Source organism: Harmonia axyridis, chromosome 1 (genome assembly GCF_914767665.1).
Source record: "Harmonia axyridis chromosome 1, icHarAxyr1.1, whole genome shotgun sequence".
Taxonomy (NCBI): Eukaryota; Metazoa; Arthropoda; class Insecta; order Coleoptera; family Coccinellidae; genus Harmonia; species Harmonia axyridis.
The window spans coordinates 479,274-495,165 of NC_059501.1; the positions used below are offsets into that span (position 1 = coordinate 479,274).

Below are 15,892 nucleotides of genomic sequence, written 5' to 3' on the forward strand. Positions count from 1 at the left end.
GCGACGCCGTCAAGTGGAGCCGTCCTCCCGTTCAATCGTGCTCTCGACGTGCTCCAAGTGCTCCGAACCAGGATTCCTCCAGGAAGTTACGCCCCCGAGTTGACGCGCCGGCTGAAGGAGAATACGGTGAGTTGTCACTGAACTTCTAACGGAACTTTTTGCGATGGCCGATTTTTTTTTTACGTGGGGATCGTCTTCGGAGGCAAAAATTTTATTTTTGATTTTTGTTTTTTTTTAAATTTATTAAGTTTTTTATGTTCGGTTGTTCGTCGTGAAATGTTCGTATGACTGTCTGTATTTCAGGACTGTTTACTCGGAAACTATTGCTTCTAGTCTGTTGATATTTAGAGAGAAGAAGTTTGGTGTAATCAGCTTTGAAAAAGCGAAAAAATTATCAATTATAAATGAAACTTTCATTCAGAAGACTAAAAAACATATGGATATATCATCTCAAATTTATTTCTTCTGAAAGCATAAAGGTTTATGGTACAAAATTTCAATTGCGAGATGAACATTAAAGAAAATGAAAATTTCAAAATTTGCCAGATTACTCTGAAAAAAAAAAATGAGGAAATATGTTGAGTAGTTCTTCGTTTGCCAGATTGCGCATATTTTACGTTAGATAAAAATAATGCAGATGTGATTTTCGTTTGAAATTTTATGTAGCTTTGTCCACATGGAAAGAAGTTTTATTTTCCGTTTTCCTTGATTTTAATGATCCTTAGCTTTGTTTAAAAAAAATAAATGTTCGTACGTCCGTCTGTATATCTCAGCTGTTTCGTTACTCGGAAACAATTACTTCTAGTCTGTTGATATTGAGAAAGTAAAAGTTTGATGCAACCAGCTTTGGAAGTGTGAAAAAAAAAATCTAAATTATAAAAGAAACTTGTTATAGTATATCCAAAGTCACTTGAACTAGTCCATGAAAACGCTTGGCCATAGATTTCCCTTTGAAGTGGATACCGCGAACCGCTAAATACAGGGGTTTATTTGAAAGTATTTTTAGGCAATAAATTCACTGACCCCAAAGGAATTTCTGGAAACTTGGACAAACATTGTACAATCGAAATATTCATCTTCCTCCAAGTTACTTTGGATATACTGTACTAACATAGGAAGGAAATCCGATTAATTTAAGTATGAGAAGATCAAAAAACATATGGACATATCATCTGATATTTATTTCTTCTGAAACCTTAAAAGTTCATGATACAAAATTGTCAATTACGAAATGAACGGTGAAGGAAATGAAAATTTTATAATTTGCCAGATTATTCTGAAAAAAAAAATGAGGAAATATGTTGAGTAGTTCTTCGTTTGCCAGATTGCTCATATTTTACGTTAAATAAAAATAATGCAAATGGGTTTTTCGTTTAAAATTTTGTGCGGATTTGTCCATATAGAAAGAAATTTTATTTTCCGTTTTTCCTTGATTTTAACGCTTTTTAGCTTTGTTCAGGTACTCAGAAATTATTACTTATAGTCTGTTGGTATTGAGGAAGTAAAAGTTTGATGCAATCAGCTTTGGAAAAGTGAAAAAAAAAATTTAATTATAAATGAAATTTGTTACGAACCTAAGACGGAAATCCGATTCATTCAAGTATTAGAATATCAAAAAAAATATGAATAGATCATTTCACATTTGTTTATTTTGAAACCATAAAAGTTCATGATAATGAATTCTCAATTACGATATAAAAATTAAGGATAATGAAAATTTTGAGATGTGCCCAAAAATCCTGGAAAAAATTGGGAAAATATGTTGAGTATTTCTTCTTTTTCGAGATTAAGCATATTTTATGCATCGAAATAATGCATATGGCGTTTTCCGTTGTGAATTTTTTGCGGTTTTGTCCACATAGAAAGAACTTTTGTATTCCGTTTTTTTTTTCCGTTACTAACATCAATCAATCAATCAAATTTTATTCATTCAGTTTCTACATAATTTTCTACAAACCTTGAAATAAAACATGAGAAGGAATCCTGATCAATTTGAATATGAGAAGATCAAAAAACATATGGATATATCATCTCACATTTCTTTCTTCTGAAACCATAAAAGTTCATGATACAAAATTAGAGGAGATCTCGCATTTATTTATTCTAAAACCATGAGAGATAATTATTCTCAATTACGATAATAAAAACTCTGAAAATACTTAGGAAATATCTTGAGGATTTCTTCGTTAGCTAGTAATAATGCACGAAGGCTTTTTAGTTCAAAATTTTATGTGATATCGTCCTTTATGGACGATATTTTATGTGATATCGTCCATAAAAAAATAAATTTTATTTTCAGTTTATCATTCATTTCCAATGTTTCTTAGATTTGTTTTGAAACATAAAATGTTCCTGCACCTGAAGAAGAAGAAGAAGAATAAAATGTTCGTATGTCCGTCTGTATATCGAGGCTGTTTTCTCGGAAAAATTGCTTTTATTGGGTTGATATTGAGAAAAATCCTCAATTATAGAGGGAAAGTACTGTCCTTATTTGTTACTAACATACGAAGAAAATCTAATTCATGCAATTATTAGACGATGAATATATGGATAGCTTATCTCACATTTATTGCATTTGAGATCATAAAAGTTTCGAATAACTGGCACAATGAAACATGCATTCAAAAATAAAATATTGATTTGTATTTTCACTTGAAAAAAAACAAAATAACATTGCGTTCTCATTGAATTCTATTCTATTTGAATTCTTGAAAGACTAAAAATTAGGCACAGAAAGTGAAGCCTGGATACTTCGAATTTATCATTGATTAGAACTCTCAAGTTATTATTATTATTAAGAATATAAGTGATTTACGTAAACTTAATTTAAAAAATAACTAACGTAAATTAGTTATTTTTTAAATTAAGTCAATCAGTTCAGCTAATCTCAGCCAAAAACCCTGTTCGACGAGAACAAAAACGAAGCATCCCCCAATCGTTCCAAGACCCCTAAAACAATTTTTGAACCCCACAGCTTCTTGATGACTGCCATCAGCCGGAGATGAGACAGATATTACATCTCTCTGGAAATTCGCAGCCCCCCTACCGGCCGTCTTACGAAGTAATTGCGATATACTTTTATTAAATTAGTTGGCGTTAACGCGCTAACCATCCCCCTGTCTTCCCCTCTCTCCCTCGGGACCAAAAAAAAAAAACGTATTTTTCGTTTCGCGAATTCGTTTCCTAAATCCACGCCCTAATTTGGATTTCTCGGGCGCATCATGGATCCGTCTAATTGAATCGTTCGGTTGGCCCCACTGAATATGCATAAGGACGTGGCGTTCTTAGGCGAAAGCCTAAATTATTTATGCGGGAATCAAATCAGGAAACTCGTACATCTTATCTCGTTGGATTAATTCGACGAAAAAATGGCGATTTTTTAATTTGGGCGATGATTGAGTTGAGGAGGTTTTTATACAGGGTGGCGCCAAAGTGTTTTCTTTCATTTTGGATAACCTGCTATCTGGACAGCTGCCACATATTTTGACATTTGACAAATAAAAACTGAGTCATTAATAAAGATGGAATGATACACGCTTCAACAACACATAACATTTGACATTGTAAAAATTCATTGCGAACATGTTGAACATTTTTCAGTTGAAGTTCGCAAAACTATAGCTCTTTTGGGTTATAATATAATAATTTTATTTGTGCACAACATAATAAAGGGTGTTTTTTTAAGAGCTATAGAACTTTAAATTGCAATAAAACAACGATGGATTATTTGATTGACATGAATTTTATTTATCCGCAAGATAATCTGGTGGCATTACATTTTAAATATGATTTCTGGCATATGACCGCCACGGCTGGCTCGGATGTAGTCCAATCTGGACGTCCAATTTTCGATGAGTTTTTCCAACATTTGTGGCCGTTTATCGGCAATAACACGGCGAATGTTGTCTTCCAAATGGTCAAGGGTTTGTGGCTTTTATCCGCATAGAACAATGACTTTACATAGCCCCACATAAAGTAGTCTAGCGGTGTTAAATCACAAGATCTTGGAGGCCAATTCACAGATCCAAAACGTGAAATTAGGCGGTCACCAAACGTGTCTTTCAATAAATCGATTGTGGCACGAGCTGTGTGACATGTTGCGCCGTCTTGTTGGAACCACAGCTCCTGGACATCATGGTTGTTCAATTCAGGAATGAAAAAGTTAGTAATCATGGCTCTATACCGATCACCATTGACTGTAACGTTCTGGCCATCATCGTTTTTGAAGAAAAACGGACCAATGATTCCACCAGCCCATAAAGCGCACCAAGCAGTCAGTTTTTCTGGATGTAACGGTGTTTCGACATACACTTGAGGATTAGCTTCACTCCAAATGCGGCAGTTTTGTTTGTTGACGTAGCCATTCAACCAGAAGTGCGCTTCATCGCTAAACAAAATAAAATGGACGTAGTGCGCGATACGTATTCCGCACAGAACCATTATTTTCGAAATAAAATTGCAATATTTACAAGCGTTGTTCAGGCGTGAGTCTATTCATGATGAATTGCCAAACCAAACTGAGAATAAATCACTTGACAGCTGTAAAATCGGTCGCCATCTTGAACAGTAATGCCAAGTTAAAGTGGTATACCTCGAAAAAAAACACCCGTTATTTGAGGAATGAAATGAACCACTCAAAGGAATCCTGAATTTCAGGCAGGACATCGTCTGATACGTCCATTATTGAGACATAAAGAATTAGTTAAATACAACTGAAAAACATAAATATAATTGAAAATAAGTAACTATAATACTCTAGGATATTATACATTTTTCGAATCGAAAAAAAAATCGAAGATTTGAAATATTTCGTGAGCTAAATCCATTGATAAACTCTGTTTCTTCGAACAACTCTAAGTGTTATTGAAACAACAAACCAAAACACAGCAAAAAATCATAAATATAAATGTAAAAACGGATTTTAGAGCCTAAATTGCTAAACAACTTCTGATATGAAAACGATGCAATATTTACCGAGATATCTAGTACTTATGTTTAAAATTTCGTAATCAAAAGAACGACAATAAAGAACAACAATAGAAGCGGAATTCTAGGAAGAATGATGCAGTTGATGCATTCAAACGTCCAATTCTCGAGTGTATGGTAAATATTTAAATTATTTAATTGACCAATCTGCGTAAGGTTCTATTTGGCTAGCTATTTTGTGGTCCATTATTCGCGCAATCGTGATAATTTTCATTGTGGTATTGTGATGGATGGAAAAATGCAACCTCAAACACGTATTTCATTCATTGGGAAACAATACAGAACTGTTTTCTAGAATTATTAAAGTTTGGGCAAGATTGATTTTCTATTGAACTGAAACAATCTCTTTAGCTTAGCGATATTTTTGAAATGAGCTGAATGGGTTGAATGAGTTTTATCGATATTTTTTAGTTGATAATAAATGAGATTCATGGAACTTAGTCCTTTCATGATATTCGAAAAATTTCCAGAACTGTTTTTGAAGTTGAACACAAAGCGTAAAGTGGCGTAACAAACATTATGGAAAGTAATAAAGTGCATGGAATTATTATACATATACTTTACCGACAGCGCATCATCCATTGTTATGATCTTTTTATGCTTCTAGATACTTAATTCATAATTATGGGGAACATAATATTGAAGCTTATGGAAAAATTCTTTAGTTTCTGATAAAACATTAGTTATCATTATCAATTTATAATGCCATAGTACCCTATGTATTAATGTGAATTATATTTCGTATATAACATGAATTTCAAACTTTTGACAATTTACAAAATTGAAAGTGATTTCTTTGTTATTTATTGTCAGTTATTCTTTTACTTAACTGCTACTGATTACAGATGATACATCTCTCATGACTTCCAACTTTCAACTTTCCACGCGTTTCTGCATATTATGTGGAAAATTTCTCATCGATACGTCTCCCATCTGGATCATCTGCGCAATTGCAATTTTCCTCATCATATTTTTTTCTGAATATAATCTGGCAACCTTACATTATTCCCATCTACCCAGCTTTTGCAGATCTAAGAAATCTCACGACTTCCATCTATAAGGTCTTGAATCGATTGTAGAGTATTGGCATACACCTTATCTTCCTCGTAGCGTAGCCATACAGAAAAAAGTCTAAAGGTGTTAAATCAGAAGATATCGGTGGCCAATTGTGATCACCTTTTCGGTAAATAAAATTTAAATACGTAGTCCCGAGCGTAGTCCAGTCAATATGTGATTTTCACAGGGAAGTTTTGATTTCTTCGGAAAATATCAATTTTTTGTGAATGTCCTTCTGACTCAAATTTCTTCCATCAAGTTTTTTGTCCGAAATCTGTTCTGGCTCAAACGATCGTTGAAAATTGGCGTATTTTATCTGTCTCTACAGAAACCCCTACAAATAAACTAACCTTCTTAGACTGGACTATTATTCGATTATTATGTATTCGATTCAAGTTCCAAAAATCCATGAAAACAACCACACTCGCCGTTCCATAGGCGTGCATAATTATAGCAAAATTGTGCAAAACCTAGATATCCCTATGTTAAGGCTTGTACAGGAAAAAGATGAATTTATCTATAGTTCAACTCTATGCTTACTCGCATCATGCTATCACCTCTATCGAGTGCTTCTATAATATTACAATTACAATTCTAATCAGTGCATAAGGGTTCTCTTGCTTAAAAATTAAAATAAGTTAAAATCATTATCGTATTTTCCTTTTTCCACAATCAACATTACACAGTTCAACGGACAAGAAGCAACATTTTTGGTACTTCGAGCTAGAAGAAACAACATTTTGGTACTTCGAGCCAAATAAAATCACACATTTTTTGGTCCTTCGAGCCGGATCAAGTAAATATAGGGTGTTTTCTTCAAGGTATATAACTTTAAGTTGGCATTACTGTTCAAGATGACGACCAATTTAACAGCTGTTAAGGGATTTATTCTCAGTTTAGGTTGGCAATTTCTCATGAATAGACTCACGCCTGAACAACGCTTGAAAATAGTGCAATTTTATTTCTAAAATAATAGTTCTGTGCGAAATACGTATCGCGCACTACGTCCATTTTATTTTGTTTAGCGATGAAGCGCACTTCTGGTTGAATGGCTACGTCAACAAACAAAACTGCCGCATTTGGAGTGAAGCTTATCCTCAAGTGTATGTCGAAACACCGTTACATCCAGAAAAACTGACTGTTTGGTGCGCTTTATAGGCTGGTGGAATTATTGGTCCGTACTTCTTCAAAAACGATGATGGCCAGAACGTTACACTCAATGGTGATCGGTATAGAACCGTGATTACTAACTTTTTCATTTATGAATTGAACAACCATGATGTCCTATGGTTTCAACAAGACGGCGCAACATGTCACACAGCTCGTACCACAATCGATTTATTGAAAGACACGTTTGGTGACCGCCTAATTCCACGTTTTGGACCTGTAAATTCGCCTCCAAGATCTTGTGATTTAACACCGCTAGACTACTTTCTGTGGGGCTATGTAAAGTCATTGGTCTATGCGGATAAGCCACAAACCTTTGACCATTTGGAAGACAACATTCGCCGTGTTATTGCCGATATACGGGCACAAATGTTGGAAAAAGTCATCGAATATTGGACGTCCAGATTGGACTACATCCGAGCCAGCCGTGGCGGTCATATGCCAGAATAGTTATTTATAATACAAGTGCAGAAGGCATTGATATTCTTCCACGAGTTCAAAATTCAAAAACGAGCCACGAAGTGGCGAGTTTTGGAATGAACGAGTGGTAGAATGATCCTTCTGTACGAGTATTATACATTATTTTCTCTAATTCATTGCATTTTCATTGAAATTAATGAAATATTTCCATAAATATAATTTAGTGATTTTTGCATTGAAAAATGTTGGTTGGCAGAACTGATTTCTTCAAAGCAAATTGATGAATTGACAGATAAAACCGTGGCGGAAAGTTCGGAGTACCAACATAGAATAATTAAATATAACCATGAAAACTGTGCGTTTCTGATATATTCTCGCACGATTTTGTTCTACAAGATGTGGAAGAATGAACGGAATAACCACAGAATTAGAGAAATCATATTTAAAATATTACGCCACAAGATTTTCTTGCGGATAAATAAAATTCATGTCAATCGAATAATCCATCGTTGTTTTATTGCAATTTAAAGTTATATAGCTCTAAAAAAAACACCCTATCAAAAGAGCAGTTTCGGGTTTCATACAGGGTGAACCTTCTCCCTGCTGAAACACACGTCTTCCTGTCCACGATTTATTGTATGCCAAACTTCCGTATACCTTCGACCTCGCTTATACCGAAAAAGAACCAAAGACCATTCATCTCTCCCTCCCTTAAAAGGATGAATTATAGAAAAACGCCGTGCAGCATCCATAAATCCTGGATATGAGACCTCACCCCTTCTCTCCTTAAGCGTTAAACTCTACAAGGGCGCATTTATCACCTCCAATATGGCGGCAAAGTCGGGTTGACGTACCGTTGGCAATGTCAAAGATGACTGAGTCTTTTCTGCAAATAAGATCAGCGCGGAGGGAAATTAATTTTATCCAGAATGCTGGTGTTGGTTGGAACAGACGTAGGCGTTTGGGGTGAAAGGAAAATACAGGGTGGAATGAAATAAAACGAAATAATTCCCACGAATATTTTAATCGAAAAGTGGTTCATCTAAAATTCTTGAATTAATTAAGCTTAAATTATTTTTGACTCTACAGGCTGGTCCGAGAGTGGCGAAACACGATACCTCCTTGTTTTTCAAATGGGAATGTCCAATTTTTATATCATACTCATAATCTCTATGAAATTCTGATTCAGAAATACCCCACTTGTCATCATTTATCTATGGTACTTTTTGACGTAGGCCATAGGTTAAGATTTTAACTTGGGCCTTTTTAATATATTCTTTTGAGATAAAGCAATACAAAAAATTATCAACTTCAAACAATAAAGCATTGGTGATTGGTAATCTCAGTAGTAGCAGAAGAAATGTAAACGGGGCATCATACATTTCAACCTATGATACGAGAGCACAGATAAAAACCTGATCAAAAAATTTGTCTTCCCGTATAGGTTCAGTGACTGGTTTGTACATTTGTTTACAAAATAAGCTGACATATTTATATTAAAGGGCTTCCTCTTCATCTAAAAAATCTTCTCCATCCTTCATCTTCAGCAACGGTGACTTTATAATTAAATCTGAAAACAAAAAAAAAAAGAACTCGAAAGGAGTAATAAATGTTAGTTTCCATTATATTGATTTGAAGTTAGCGACACATTCAGTTAACTGAATGGATAGCTTGGCAACCACCATGAAATTTATAACTTGGACAAGTATTCACCAAGTGGTCAATAGTTTCTTCTACACCATACTCATATAGTGGACTTTCAATAGAACGCTATTTGAAGAGCATACTATTGCAACGACCATGACCAGTCTATTCGAAATACACCAAAATTTCCTAGGAAGATTGGAACCTAGAATTTTCTCTAAAGCATCAAATATTAGACTTTGGTTGAAGAAATTACAAGAACTCTATTCCGAAACCCAAATTTCCTTGTCACTTTCATTAGATTAGAGGAAGGTATTAATCCATAAAGGTTTGTGTGACTTTAATCTGGCAGTTCTAGTATCTGGGAGGTAAGATACAATTGGAAATAAGTTCGGGTAGAAACTAAATTTATCCCAAGGTTTCTTGACTGCAACCTGTCTACGAATATTAGGCGGAAGTATATGTGATAGCACTGGTAACCAATGTAAAGGTGTAGATCTAATATTTCCACTGATAATTCTCATAGAAACGTTAAGCTGTGCATCAATTTTAATGTCAAAGTGAAACCTCTTATCCCAAAACCCCTATAACTATATTAGAATATGGACTATTTTTAGGGTATTACATTTTCGTGGGGATTATTAAAACACTGATGGACGACAGACGAGAACTTAATTATGGTACAGCACTTGGAAACATCCTTGAACACTCTACTAACCCAACTGGTCACCACCTCGTAACTTACTCCCTTGAACTCCCCCTTTCCCAGTTTTATACCTGGGTTACAAACATAAAATCATATTGTACACCGTGAATTTCTTCTTCCTCTTCTTATTCTCTAAGTTGTATGCCTGCGCAATAGTATCATGGTACCTGCACACTAATTAGGGTAGGGGAAAGATATCCTCTAATGTAACTTTCTGAGAACCTTATGAATGAGAAAGTTGTATGCACAAGTACCATGAAAGACTATTGTTACACTAAGACTCGTTTTACACTTATACGATTCGATTCGGTTAGGTGCGTATTCGATTCGTTTTCGGTAGCGCCTAAAACGAATGAAAACTCTTCACACACATTCGGTTAGTATAAGGTTTGATTTCACGGCTGGATTGATTGGACTGATTTAATCAGCCGCTCAATAGCAATGTCAAGTGAATCAGACATTGCCAAATGTAAATTACAAAATTCAAAATGAGAAAATGAAAATAAAATAATATTTTTCCTTGCCGAAAACTTGACCGAACCGAAACTAAACCGTATGTGTGTAAACGACCAATTGCTTTTGTGAACTCTGGACCCGAATGGAAACCGATTCGTGTCGAGGGGGCTTTCGGTTCTATTAGTTGTCTATTAGGTACCGAACACACACCGTATCACTGCTTTACACCTTTCCGGCGGCTACCGAAAACGAATCGAATACGAACCGAATTGTTTTTTGTCGCCAAATTTTACTATTACTGGTGTAATAATTTTCGACAAAATCAAACTGTAATACTCCGAAAGTCGTTCAAAGAAAACCATCAATATCTTTCCAAGTAGACCCAGCCCAATCCCGGTCCACTCTTGGGCAAATCCTTTCCAGAAACTTTCCCCTTCGCCTCCCAAAATATATAATTCTGTCTTAGCGATTTCCTCCAACTTTTCCGACCGGCCGATGGCCAACGAATCGTTAAAAACGAATATCGTCGGTGACACAGCAAAAAGTTCCGCAGCATCTTTCTGTCGTGGACCGACAGAGATGGCGCTTATTTATGATGTGGCTAATGGCGGCAAGGAGAACACAAAACTGGGGCCTAGGAATTAACGACCTTATAATTACGGTTGCCGAAAAACTGCCAAGGGTTGGAATGCGACCCGGGGGTTGTTTTTCCGATGAAAATAACGGGGAACGAGTGGAGTCGAATTGGGCAAAAAGAGGAATTATCCCCGTTGGGTTGTTGGTGTTGTTGACGGAGGAAGGAGATGTGTGTTTAAGTCGAATTATATTGTTAATTTGAAAAAAGGATGATTAATTGAAATTATTCAAATTTTGAATGAATTTTCACTTTACTCAAATGAATACATACAGGGTGGTCCAGATTTTGGTTCAGTAACTTTGACGTTGGATAAAACAACTGTTTTCACGAAGAAAAGTTTATACAGGGTGTTTCATTGGGAAACGGAAAATACTTGACGGGTGCATAGGCGGCACCAAGGCGGTTCTGGAGATACCCCATTTATTGGGTCTTACTGTCTTCGTAGCCGAGATACAGGGTGTTTTTATGAATTTTGCCCGTTTCTTTCTGAGGACATATCGAACGAACCAGCGGGTATATTTTCTTCATATTTGGCAAATATGTTCCTAATTGAGAGCCCAAACGTATCATGCAATAACCGCCTTGAAAATCCAGGTCCGGGTTAACAAAAAATTATGAATTGTTTGAATCTTCGAAACAACACCCTGTACATCGAAATTTTGAAAATCTGTTTTAATATTCGAAAACACCACTAAAAACTAAACTGAGACGTGTACTCAAAATTTTCGCGCATACAGTTTTACTGCACAAATTTTCAACGTAAAAGTGAAGTTTTTGAGAACTTGGATACCTGAATGTGGTTTGAAGTGACTTTTAACAATGAATTATCAAAAATATTGAATTCATAATTATTTCAACATTACTTTGTAATTCATTTTCACATTGGTTTTCCCTAGAAACTGAAATAGTATACAGCTATAAAAAGGAAAACCAATGTAAGAATGAATTACAAAGTAATGTTGAAATAATTATGGATTCAATATTTTTGATGATTCATTGTTAAAAGTCACTTCAAACCACTTTCAGGTATCCAAGTTCTCAAAAACTTCACTTTTACGTTGAAAATTTGTGCAGTAAAACTGTCTGCGCGAAACTTTGAAGTACACGTCTCAGTTTAGTTTTTAGTGGTGTTTTCGAATATTAAAACAGATTTTCAAAATTCCGATGTACACGGTGTTGTTTCGAAGATTCAAACGATTCATGATTTTTTGTCAACCCGGACCTGGATTTTCAAGGCGGTTATTGCATGATACGTTTGGGCTCTCAATTAGGAACATATTTGCCAAATATGAAGAAAATATACCGGGTGGTTCGTTTGATTATTGCCTCAGAAAGAAACGGGCAAAATTCAAAAAACACACTGTATCTCGAAAACGAAGCTTGTTAGAATATATGTTCAAAGAAATTCTTTTTCATGAAAACGGTTGTTCTACCGAATGTCAAAGTTGTTGCACAAAAATCTGTATATAAAAAAAAATATTTCCTGAAAATCACAAGAATTTATAGCCCTTTAGAATTCAAATTTTTCCTCTGTACCTCAAATTCAACATCCACTCGTGCCTACGTTGAGAAATTCATCAATCATTCCTTCCCCATTTCCATCTATCAGAAAAATAACGCGAAATGCTTTCATTATCTTCCTTTTTGTTGTGACATATATACCGACCGTTTCAATATAGAAATAGCTCTCTGCATCTTCTAAAGGATTCTTTTCAAACGGCAGAAATATTTTCGTTGAGCACATTGATGTTTTGGTATGTTGAAATTAAGCTTGATTAGGCTTAACACAGAGATACACGTAAAAGGTATTGTCTTTTACTTTGACATTTGATCCCATCAAGGAATAAGAATAAAAACTGAGTACAAAAAGGGCCTTTGAGATTGGTAAATAGTTTTATTAAACGAAACAAAATTAAATGTTCATTTAGGAGTGAATTGACCATGGCCATCGGAGAATTAACATTGGCTCTTCGCTCTCTTGAAAATCATTATGGAAATTTCATTTTTATAGATTTTAATAATCCAGTATCCATTTGAAGATTCAAATATAAATTGAAGACTTCTTTATAAAAGGTTTTGCAATACCACTTGATTTCAGTTTCAAGAGCCTGCTATCTAGGTAGCTGTCACTTTCAAAACTGTCATCTTTTGACACTTGACAAGTGAAATATGTCATTACTGAAAATTGAACGATACACGCTTCAACAAAGCATTGAAATTGTTAAAAGTCACTACAAATAAGGTGAAAAATTTGAAGTCACAAAAAGAAAAGTATTTGGGTCCTCGTGAATCCCCTTTTCGGTGGACACTAGAAAAATTGGTGGAAAAATTTGAGCTGTTGGGATAAATTAGTGATGTTAAGAATCAAAATCGTGTGCGTCGCTCAAGAACAACTGAGAATATCGCTGCTGTAATCTGTAATGTTTACGAAAATCCAGGTTTGTCGGTTCCACGTTGATCTTGGGAATTAGGCCATGCACAAAAAACTTTATACCGTATTTTGCTTAAAGACATAGATCTGAAGGCTTTTAAAGTTCAGTTAACACAAATACTCAAACCGGTCGATCACCAGCAACTTCGAATTTTTGCCGGTTGGATCCTTGAAATGTATCAAAATGATTTAGATTTTGAGATATCACGTTTTCGTGGGGATTATTGATACGCTGATGGACGACAGACGACAACTTTATTGTGGTACAGCACTTGGAAACTTCCTCCAACACTCTACTAACTCAACTGGTCTTCACCTCGTAACTTACCCCCTTGAACTCTTCTCTTGCCAGTTTTATACCTGGGTTACAAACATAAAATCATATTGTACACCGTGAATTTCTTCTTCCTTTTCTTATTCTCTAAGTTGCATGCCTGCGCAATGGTATCATGGTGGCTGCACACTAATTAGGATAAGGGAAAGATATTTTCTATTGAATCTTTCTGAGAACCTTATGAATGAGAATGTTGTATGTACAAGTATAGTATATCCAAAGTCACTTGGAGGAAGCTGAATATTTCGATTATAGTAGGGTTGTCCAAGTTTCCAGAAATTCTTTTGGTGCCAGTGAATTTATTGCCTAAAAATACTTTCAAATAAACCCTGGTATTAAGCGGATCGCGGTATCCACTTCAAAGGGATATCTATGGCCAAGCGTTTTTATAGACTAGTTCAAGTGACTTTGGATATACTATACCACGAAAGACCATTGTTACACTAATGCAGGTACATTTATATTAAGTGACGAAAAAATTGGCTAAACACAGACATTATGTCTAGTTGCTTTTTGTCGCCACAAGATTATCATCGAAAAATCATCTTCAGTGATAAGACTCAAATTCACCTCGAAGGCTACGGTAATAATCAGAATTGTGGCATTTGGGCCTCAAAAAATTCAATAATGATTATTGAAAAGCTTTTCCATCTTACACAGGATTTTCAGTTTTTGCTGGAGGTGCTACAGCTTACTAGAAGCTCTATAGTCGATTATTAAATTGCTTCCATCCTTGCTAGAACTTCATAACGAAATTCCCAACCGAAGTGACTTCCTAACCTAACAAAATAATCGATCACAGAACTCGGTTAACAGTCTGTACAACAGGAAAACCTCCAACTACCGGGTAAAACAATAAAATCCCCAAATATTCCAACGGTGCCTGGATTCCTTTGTCTCCTCCTCCGCTCCTCTCTAATTATACCTAAGTACAATAAATAATCACTCTCCGCTCCCGTTCTATATTTACATTAATTAATAGTATTGTTGCCAAAGTGAAACACTATCCCGTGAAAATAATTACAAATGGATACGACACCCGTATCTCTTTGGCGGTCTCTTTGTTACGCTTTGAATACGGTGTCAGGAAAACGTAGCGGAGAAATAAATCTAGTCGTATTAATAAAGAACGAACGCTCAAAAACGAGATGCATACTCGCGTCGAGGTTATGACAGGAGTTATGGGAAAGAAGAAGAGCATTAAGTGGAAATTTGTTCTATGGTACATAGGCGTACAACATTGCTTCCGCCGTTTCTTTTCGAAATTCGAGGCTTTATTGCGAAAAACTGGTTATACATTTATAATTCAAAGTATTGTCCATCGCTGGCCTCTACTTTCTTCCATATTTCGGGCAGCGTACGAATCTCAAGTTGAAAAAACTGGTCATCTTTTGAAACGATCCACGAATCGATCCAATTTTTTACTTCTTCATAAGACCGGAAGTGCTTGTCAGCCAGGCCGTGTGCCATTGATCGGAACAAGTTATAGTCCGAGAGAGCAACGTCTGGAGAATAAGGTGGGTGGGGAGGACTTTCCATTTCCACGTTTCCAAGTATATCTTGACCAATATCCCAACAAGTATATCTTGACCAACAAGTATATCTTGACAACAAGTATATCTTGACCACCTGTATATCTTGACAACAAGTATATCTTGACAACAAGTATATCTTGACCAATATCGCGAGCATTGTCATGCTGTAAAATCACTTCATCATGTCTCTCGTTGTTTTGCGACCGTTTATCTTTCAATGCTTGGCTCAAACGCATTAATTATGTTCGATAACGATCGCCTGTGATTGTTTTAGTCGGTTTTAACAACTCATAATACGCTACGACGAGCTGGTCCCACCAAATACTGAGCATGACCTTGGGACCGTGAATATTCGGTTTGGCCGTCGACGAGGAACCATGGCCGGGATATTCCCATGATTTTATGCGCTGAGGATTATCGTAATGAACCCATTTCTCGTCTCATGTCACAATGCGATGCAGAAATCTCTTCTGTCTGTACCTTGCAACCAAATCTTCACAAGCAAACAAACGCCGTTCGA

At 35.6% G+C, this 15,892-nt stretch overlaps 1 protein-coding gene across 3 annotated transcripts in view; it reads left to right on the top strand.

Moving 5' to 3' along the window:
• The window catches only part of LOC123676368 (calexcitin-2), a 134,021-nt gene continuing 118,129 nt past the window's right edge, over positions 1-15,892 (top strand). The window contains exon 1 of one of the 3 annotated variants that reach the window (XM_045612248.1): positions 1-126. The gene's annotated coding sequence lies outside the window, so the exon portion shown is untranslated. The remainder of the gene's footprint in view (positions 127-15,892) is intronic. The other 2 variants (XM_045612268.1, XM_045612255.1) reach the window with 2 other exon arrangements.